Source organism: Empidonax traillii, unplaced genomic scaffold (genome assembly GCF_003031625.1).
Source record: "Empidonax traillii isolate 1590-97213 ecotype Southwest subspecies unplaced genomic scaffold, ASM303162v1 scaffold266:size720578, whole genome shotgun sequence".
Classification (NCBI taxonomy): Eukaryota; Metazoa; Chordata; class Aves; order Passeriformes; family Tyrannidae; genus Empidonax; species Empidonax traillii.
Window position 1 is genome coordinate 576927 of NW_020955459.1, and position 8653 is coordinate 585579.

At 44.3% G+C, this 8653-nt stretch overlaps 1 protein-coding gene across 2 annotated transcripts in view; it reads right to left on the reverse strand.

Moving 5' to 3' along the window:
• BRD1 (bromodomain containing 1) overlaps window positions 1-3297 on the reverse strand; it is a 57696-nt gene extending 54399 nt beyond the window's left edge. The window contains exon 1 of one of the 2 annotated variants that reach the window (XM_027889559.1): window positions 2960-3297. The gene's annotated coding sequence lies outside the window, so the exon portion shown is untranslated. Of the gene's footprint in view, window positions 1-2094; window positions 2113-2959 lie in introns of those variants that run through there. The other variant, XM_027889560.1, reaches the window with a different exon arrangement.
• Window positions 3298-8653: the final 5356 nt, after the last annotated feature.

Consider the following 8653-nt stretch of genomic DNA (forward strand, 5'->3'; position numbering starts at 1 on the left):
ACTACTCCAGGTTGTCTGTCTTTTCCTTAGTCTACCAGTCTTAAAGATCCACCTTCAAAGTGCTGACGGGAACTCCTTTTATAGGAAGACTAAACAATTTAAGCAGCTAACCCTAAGACTAGTTCCTGAGAGGATCTATCTGTTTTCACAAACTGACCTTGCTTTCCCAATCTGAATTGGCTTTATTATTCATCAAAAATGGTGCTGCTCATAGATCTGACTTTGATAGAAATAATTCTTAACTCTTACCTGTTTTTATAGCATAAAAACAGGCAACAGTCAGTGCTGAATCATGACAGATCTCTGATCTGCTCTATATAAACAACAGATGAAGGTTCCACCTTTTCAAAAAAGTTTAGAAGAAATATTTAATAATTAAATTCAGTAAAATAACATAGGATTCGATCATACTGATTGCTTAACTGATTGCTGAAAAAAGTTTAAACCACTAATACTGCCACAGAAGGTCCAGTGACTAAAAACAAAAACATACTGGTAATTTAATCGACATTGAAAGTTAGTTCCCAGTTTCCACACAGATTTTATAATTCAGAGGTAATACATATATACTCAAAGGTAATACAAAAGCTCTGATTTCTGTTTATTACTGTGAGCAAATAATGATGGATTCTTCATCTAAAACACATCGATGTGTCAATGTACAGTAACTTACTACAGATCAAAATGGATTCATTTTATATGACTTTGTTTATTATGTCTGTCTTTACTCACTAGTCAAGAAAAACAGATAGTTTATATCATGTTTACCTCATATAATTGCATTTCAATTCTGTCTAGATGTGAAAGTCTGTTTTGATATTTTTAGTGCCCCTTTCTACATCTTAGCTGGTTGCATATCTGCTCATAGTGGCTCCTGAGAATAGAGACTGTTTTGAAAACAATACCGAGAAAGGGACAAGAGGTGGCCTTCAAAAATCAAACACATGTGTAACTTGTCCATGCTATTCATCTTAGCCCAGTACCACAGAAAAACATATTAATGCTCAGTTTCCAAGCTTTCCAACCCACTCTGTTCCCAAGATTCTGAAGCACAGCTTCAAGCAGACAGTAAGAACAGGAAGAAAATACTCAAAAACACAAGCACTCTTGTTTAAATATTTAGGACTGCTGTTGTCAAGTCAAAGAAACTGTATGACCCAGAATGATAAAAGATGATTGAGCTATCACCTAAACATCTTTTCTGCAAATAGTCAACAGTAAATACAGCCGACTTAGGAAACAAATTAAACCTCAGTTAAACACACAATGGATACCCTACAAATACAATGCAGTGCACATGGAATTGGAACTGGTAGTTCTCTGGACAAATTCTATGCAAATTTAGCGTAAATAACTTAAATGCTCCGGAAGCCAAGGCAGAGTTTTGTTTCTTCAAAATCATTCTGTTTGCAAACGTTTGCAATACTCCAGATGAAGACTATATTTCTGCATAGCAAGTTCACAGAATCACAGAAAATGCTGAGTTGGAAGGGACCCACAAGGATCATCGAGTCCAACTCCTGGCCCTTCACAGGACCATCCCCAAGATTCACACCATGTGCCTCAAAATATTGTCCAAACACTTCTTGTCAGGCTTGGTGCTGTGACTGCTTCTGGTTTGCTTTTCAGAGATAATTATCAGGTATTTTTCTCCCTCCCCTCTACTCCCAGTATCCTGTAGATCGACAGAAATCACGACCACGGATTTAAGTTTGAAATAGGGCAAATTGAGACAAGTTTCCATTCAACATTAACAAAGATACTACACTAACTGCAAACAATATAGTATCAATGCACTTCTGTAAGCACTTTTCTGCCTCTTACAACGACTCAAAGACTGCAGGATATAAACCACAAGTTATCCATAGCCCTCCTCTCGTAGAACTCCATTAGCTTCTTCGGAATAAAGTCACTATTTGATATTTTCCCTAATCATCAACAAAAGTACATGAAGACAGCTATTTCATGTAGTGTGAGGCAAAAAAAACAACCAAACAAAAAGCCAAAACAAAAAAACTATCAAGGTGTAGGATAACTTAACATGAAAAGCACGATAACGTAAAGTTTTTGATTACCAATCTCTGTCCTAGTTACCTTCTTCCTCTTCAAATAAAGTGCTTTTGGTGCCTGGATCCCCTGCTCAATGGAAAAGGGAATTCCATTCTCAATGGGCACTTTTATGCAGACCATTAAAAAGAGAAAGACACAGGAATGCTCTTTAATCCCGGACAATGAGGGACGGTAAGCACACCGTGCTTACTCTCATAGGGGGTGGACACCACCCATCGCTCCAGCCGCGCAGCAGGAGCGACCCCCGAGCGATGCCCCCCGGGTGCGGCACAGAGCGAGGCTCAGGGAGCCCGGCGAGCCGACCTGGGAACGGCCGAGAGAGACCGCAGCAGCTCTCCCTCGAGCCGGCGGATGGAGAACGTCGACGCCAGACCTCGCAGCCATCCCGGGATCCCGCAGCCTTCCCGGGATCCCGCAGCCCGCGCGCGGCGCCCACGCCCCCAGGCCCGCCCCCACCGGTGCCGCGCCAACACTTCCTGCCCACGCCCAGGGAGCCTCTAGCGCTCCCTCCCCTCCGCGCCGATGGTTCCTGCCGGCGCGGCGCTCCCCCCTCCCGGCCCCCGGCAGGATGGTTCCTGCCCGGGCCCATCATCTCCAGCCCTTCCCAACAGTCACTCCCTCCCCGCCGCGAAAATACTCGGCCCACAAATATGGCGGCTGACAAAACAGCTCCAGCGGCGCCCTCCTCCCTCCCTCCCCCAGCCCGCCGGGCTCCGCTCGCCTCTCCGCCCGCCCGCCCGCCCTTCGCTTCCCCACCCGGGGCTGCCGTGCCCAACCCGCCTCGCTCTTCCCCCCACGCCGCTCTCCCGTCCCGCCGCGGCGGGATCCGCCGGCTCCCGGCCCCGCAGCCCCCGCCCGCCGGCCCCGCCGCCCGCCTGGCCGCACTCACGCTGAGGGAGCCGCCGAGGCGCGGCTGACAGACCTCCCGCTCCGCCGCTGCGGCCGACGCTCGGCCGGGTTAATGGCGGAGGTCCCGCCGGTGCTGCCGCCTGGCCCCGCGTCCGGCAGCCGCGGGCGGGCGAGCGGGCGCTGCGAGGGCCGCGCTGCCCGCGGCGGACACCCGGCGCTGGGTGCGGGGCTGCTGCTGCCGCCGGGCGCGGCGCATTCGTGAGGCGCGGCGCGGGTCGCCGTCCGGCTGCGGGCTCGGCGCTCGGCTCCCGGGGCTGAGCGGCTCCCCTCCCCCCGCGGCACAAACAATGCGGCTTCACCACAGCGCTGCGCCGACGGGGGGGAGGAGGAGAGGCGGGCGGGGAGCGAGCGAGCGAGCGAGGGAGGGAGCGAAGGAGGGAGGGAAGGGACGTGAGGGCGCCAGGCACCGCCCAGCCCCGCCGCTGCCGCCGCCACGGGGTGGGGCCTGAGCGCCGCCTCTCCCCCCGCCCGGGGCCGGCACTGGCCGCGCTCGGGGCTCGGAGTGGGAACGAGCCGCCCCCGGGGCCGCCACGCTCCCGCCCAACGCCGGTCGGGCCGGGCTGGGCCCGAGCCTGCCGCGCGTCCCCGGCGGATCGTCCGAACGCCCCCGGCACGGGGGGAACGAGGGAGGAGGAGAAGAACGGGGAACGAACGGGGGCGGAACGCGGCTCGTTACAAAACCGAGGCTTAAAACTTGAGTGGTATTTATTATCGCTTTGGGGGAACTCCAAGCTCGAGCTTACTTACACAGAAAATTTGCTTGAAAGTCAGCTCTTGCGTGGTCTTCATGTCAGGCTGCTGCTTATAGATTAAATGATAATAGCCTTACATTTTGACAGAGCAAAAGCAGGTTATTTCTGGCTCCCCCTGTGAAGGACACCCTTTGTTAGGTATTATTTTTAGACAGCCATTACAGCCGTATTTGAAAACTAGAGGATTTTACTGCAATACATTTCTGTGAGGCAGCTGCACCCACATTCTTAAAAAACAACTTTAGCAGGCCCAGTCTGAGACAAACATTTGCCTGTGCCGATCACAAGTCCTGCATATAGTAAAAAGCAAGTGGTTGAGAGTAGGTGTGATTCTCTTTGCCCATCAGTAACCATCCACTAAGCGAAGTCACTTCAAAACAACAATTTTTATGTTTTCTCTAGCCCTACTATGTTTGCTTACCTCAAAAAGCAGTTGGTCCTACAATAAATTTATGACTAGGAAATCAGAAATAGATACACCTGTCATCGTAGAAAGTGAATTAAGGTCCAGAGAGTTTAAGTAACTTTGTTAAGGAAATGCTGATGTTAGTGTTGTTGCACTGGAATTCGACCAGTGATAGAAAGGTATTAAGAGGGAGCAGCATACTAAATCATATACGTTAGTATGCAGAGTATAAAAATGAATAGAAATTATGTTGTCAAGAAGCTAATAATAAATACTATTATAGTAAATATGTCAGTTTATCTTTTAAGTGATAATCTGCATGTGTATTTGCCGTGCAGCTGTGTACAAATGCTTTATAACTGGAGACAAGTTTTCTGCAGAGACCTTGATAGTGTCCATACTCTCAACATGTCTGAAGCACAGTAAGTTTGGCTCTTTTCCAGATTCTTTTTTCTGCTAGGTGGACTAAAGCATTTCATAGTCCCTGGACATCCTTTTGATAATGTGGTGTTCTTGGTATTTGCACTATTTGACCAATTTTGTGTAATTTAAACTCATGCTTCTAGATCCTCTTAATTATTCTCAGTAGGCAGGTACATAGAGTTTTCTCTATGGACCGTCCAGGCTAGGACACAGAACGCATGCTGTTCCTTGAGATGGTATTTCAGAGCAACGGTATAAAGATCTGGGCAGGTTCAACATGTAGCTCCATATTAGAAGACTTAAACTTTCATATCACTTCTCACTGACATTATGACAGGCTACCAGAGCAGAATCTTCATCCCCTCCATGTTAAGAATTAGTACATTAGCCAATATATTTTAAAATACAACAATATGTAGCATTGTCTGGGGCATCTGACCAGTCCTCTGCATATGCCTCTATAACCTCAAAGATCTGTTACCTTTGCCTTTTCCACCTCACAAGTGAGACTTGGTTACTCAAAAGAATACAGTTCTACCAGGATACAATCCAATTTCAAGCAAAAAATAACTGTCCATCTGATCCATAATTTGAAGGCAACAGACCCCTCACCACCAGTTCAACATTGTGCAAGGGGCTTCAGTCTCACTCCACCAAAACGTTCACACCTCTACCTGGCAGCATCAAATGGTTAACCAAGTTGCCACTGTTAACTCACTCTGCATGAGAAACTTCCACAGAAGGATCTTCTGCCTACCAGCTTTCACCTCCACTAGTTACTAAATTCTCAACAGAATTACTGCAAGAAGGATCATGTAAGCAAACACAACTGCTTTTTATCTGCTTCAGAGTCCTCCTTTGTCCTTCAGCTGCAAGAGACACATTTTTATGTTTCTAAAGTGTATCACCTACATAATATCACCTTTGTTTTACAGATTAAAAAAAGTAAACTCAAACTTGTTGCAACACTAAATATTTGTGGGGGCTGATCTTCCCTGGATGCAACTCTGTATCTCTGTACTGGTCTAGACAGCACGCTGGTGAAGGGACAAGCAAGAATCAGAATCCAATCCATACGTTCTTTAGAACCTGTAAGAATCCTTGCATTTCAACAAAGGTTTTGGACATGGCATGCATCCAATCACAATGACAAATCTGCCTAACCTTGCATGTGATGCTTCCATATGAGCCTCAAGCCAATCTATCACTAATAAGATTTCAAGTTTGGTTTCCCCACTGTACAATTTACGCCTTCAAACTTATCTATGCATGATTAATATTCCCCTTCAGAATTCCATCTCATGAGATATAACACTACTGTGGTCCTTTCATCCTACACAGGAATGCTTTTAGACCTCACTTACTTCATCATTGTATGCGGCATCCCTACAATACTCATGGGCGTGACTTTGGAAGTTCACAAAAGAAAGGTTGTTCCCAAACCTCACAGAAGCCAGAGCAGCTTTCATTGTGGAAAAGATGCTGTAACCCTATCAAAAGACATATTACAGCATTGTGCTGACAAAACCTCAGCTGTTCTGGGTTTTTTTTGTTTGGTGTTTTTTTGTTTGTTTGTTTGTTTTTTTTTCCCCAGTCTGTGAGGTAGTGCAGCATTCTTCCAAATCTTCTGGGTGACCCTTGCAAACTACTGCATTTACAGAAAAATCCACCTATCACTGATCCATCTCCTAGTTATCACTGATACCTTGGCAGAAAGACTGACTTCTTTTTCATAATAGACTGAGTGGGATATAGTCAAAGTCCCATATGACAATTCCAGAATGAAAAACAAACTTTTTGCTTCAAATGCGTAAGAAAATTATTGGTCCTTTTGACTCCTACATGTTAAGTGAATGTGTTTGTTGTTCTCTAGTTAGGAAGAACTGTCTGGATATTCATTTTCACTCTGCTGATCTGAAAGTTCTGGCTGTACTATGACAAAACATTGAGTAAAGATGGAGTGATATTGGTGTTCATTATGTTCACCAACTACTAAGGAATCAAAGATGTTTTGTTTCTTAAGGCCTCACTAACTTTCATTTCCTGCACACCTTTTTCAGTGTCAAGGTGGTTCTCTGTTTATAAAATTGGTGAGACCCTCTAGTCTGACCCTCTGGAACAATTTGTGTTGATCCAAACAAACGGTCTTTACCAAAACACAAGTTTTAAACAGTCTGGAAGCTATGTCATTGCCTTTTATGGTACTGATAAAGTTACAGAGCCCTTTTATCAGAGCTCCACCAGAACTCAGGCTACATCAGTGTGCTTGCTAAGAAATGTCTCTCTAAGCTGCATCTGCTAAGCAGTCCTATGGAATGTTATCTATAGATAAGACTTGAAGATCATTTGACAGAGTGGTCTTCAAGTGGTAGAGCTGCTATGCAAAGGCCCTTACCCCATTTCCATTTAACCATTTGTTGGAACTACCGCTTGGAGTCACCTACTGCAAGAAGAGGTATGAACACAGAAAGATATGCCAAGCACTTTGCTGAGATACACAACTGACAGGGAAACCTATTTCCTGCATTACTTATCCACTATCTAGCTTGGATCCTTTACCATCATGTACCTTTAAGATTTTGCAGTTAGAAGACACTCTCTGCCATATGTGCTCGTAACTGTCATATGATGGAAGGTGAGGCTCAAGCTCACCCCTATGGACACTGCAAAGATTAAAAAAAAAAAAAAAAAAAAAAAAAAAAAAAAAAAAAAAAAAAAAAAAAAAAAAAAAAAAAAAAAAAAAAAAAAAAAAAACAAACCAAAACGAACCCAAACAAAGTTCACTATTGGGATACACATGAAAACATATGTAAACTATGCTTCAACAATATAAAACAAAAAAACACCCAAATTACAAAATGCAGCAGCACAAGCACAAGGCTTGCCCATCTATTCACCTGTAGGTTGCTTAACAGCAAACACATCTACTATTTTAGAGACTATCAAGCAAAAACCCTTGAAACAGTTATGTGCACTCTTACATATAATAATGCTGCTGCTTATGGAAGAGTAGACAGAGCCATAAACAAGGGAATAGCATTCTCCTTCTCTTCCGTCATTGCCTCTTTGGCATTAATTATTCAATTCCTAGTGTTTATGTTTGGCACCTTTATTATGTTTTGCATAGTAACTCCACCTGCAAAGGTCTTTGTGGGAAGCTATTCCTGCCACAGAATAACTGCCATCAGAACAACCCTTCATAAACAAGTCACCTATTTTCTGTTTAGCTCTCAGAAGTTCCTCCCCACATGATCAGATGAAAACAAGTGCCAGCACAAGGGAGCAGCAATGAAGTAAATCCAGGATTTGGGAGTTCCCCCTTCCTAGTTATTAGCTGTTATTAGTTCAGCTTACAAAAGCGGCTGCATGTTTAGAATTGGAATGTCTGTCAATTCACACAGCATAACTAACTGAGCCAAGTTACGGGCAAAGACAGAACATCAGCGGTAATGGGTAGGAATCAAAAAGCAAACCACTAATTGCTAAGCAAAAAGTTCTAAAAATATCACACTTGCATAGCAAAGAATTACAAAACAGTGTGGCCAAACAATCTACATTGGATTTTGACCTCTTTTTTGCAAGACAGGCTGAGGAAGTTAACAAAAAAAAGGACCTATGCGAACTGAACAGTTTTGTCAAATGCAGCCACAGCAAAGGGAAAACAGAGTGGGTTCCACACATATATCTGATACACAATGATTTTTGAGAAATTTAATTTATTTTATTTCTATTTCTCCTTGTGGTTGTTCTCCTGATCAGGTTTAGATTTCAGAAGACATTTCATTTATCCCAAACTCAGGTAACTACTTAAGTCAGCATAAACCATGTAAACAATATTAATGCAAATACATAGTTGCCTTCTCCCTTTACTACTTCCTGATCATTTCCTCTACACTGGGAAGGATCCTCTACACAGCATTCATCCAAGCAAAGACAAGTTGCTCACTGCCTTCATAAAGTTTAATAATACATAAAGTCTCTTTTATTTATTGAATCCCTTAGAGTGACTTCTCCATTCTCAATTCCTTTGCTGTCAGTATCAAAACTTGTCAGTGTAATAGGAGATGAAGTATAAACTCTGAGGGAAGTTGTT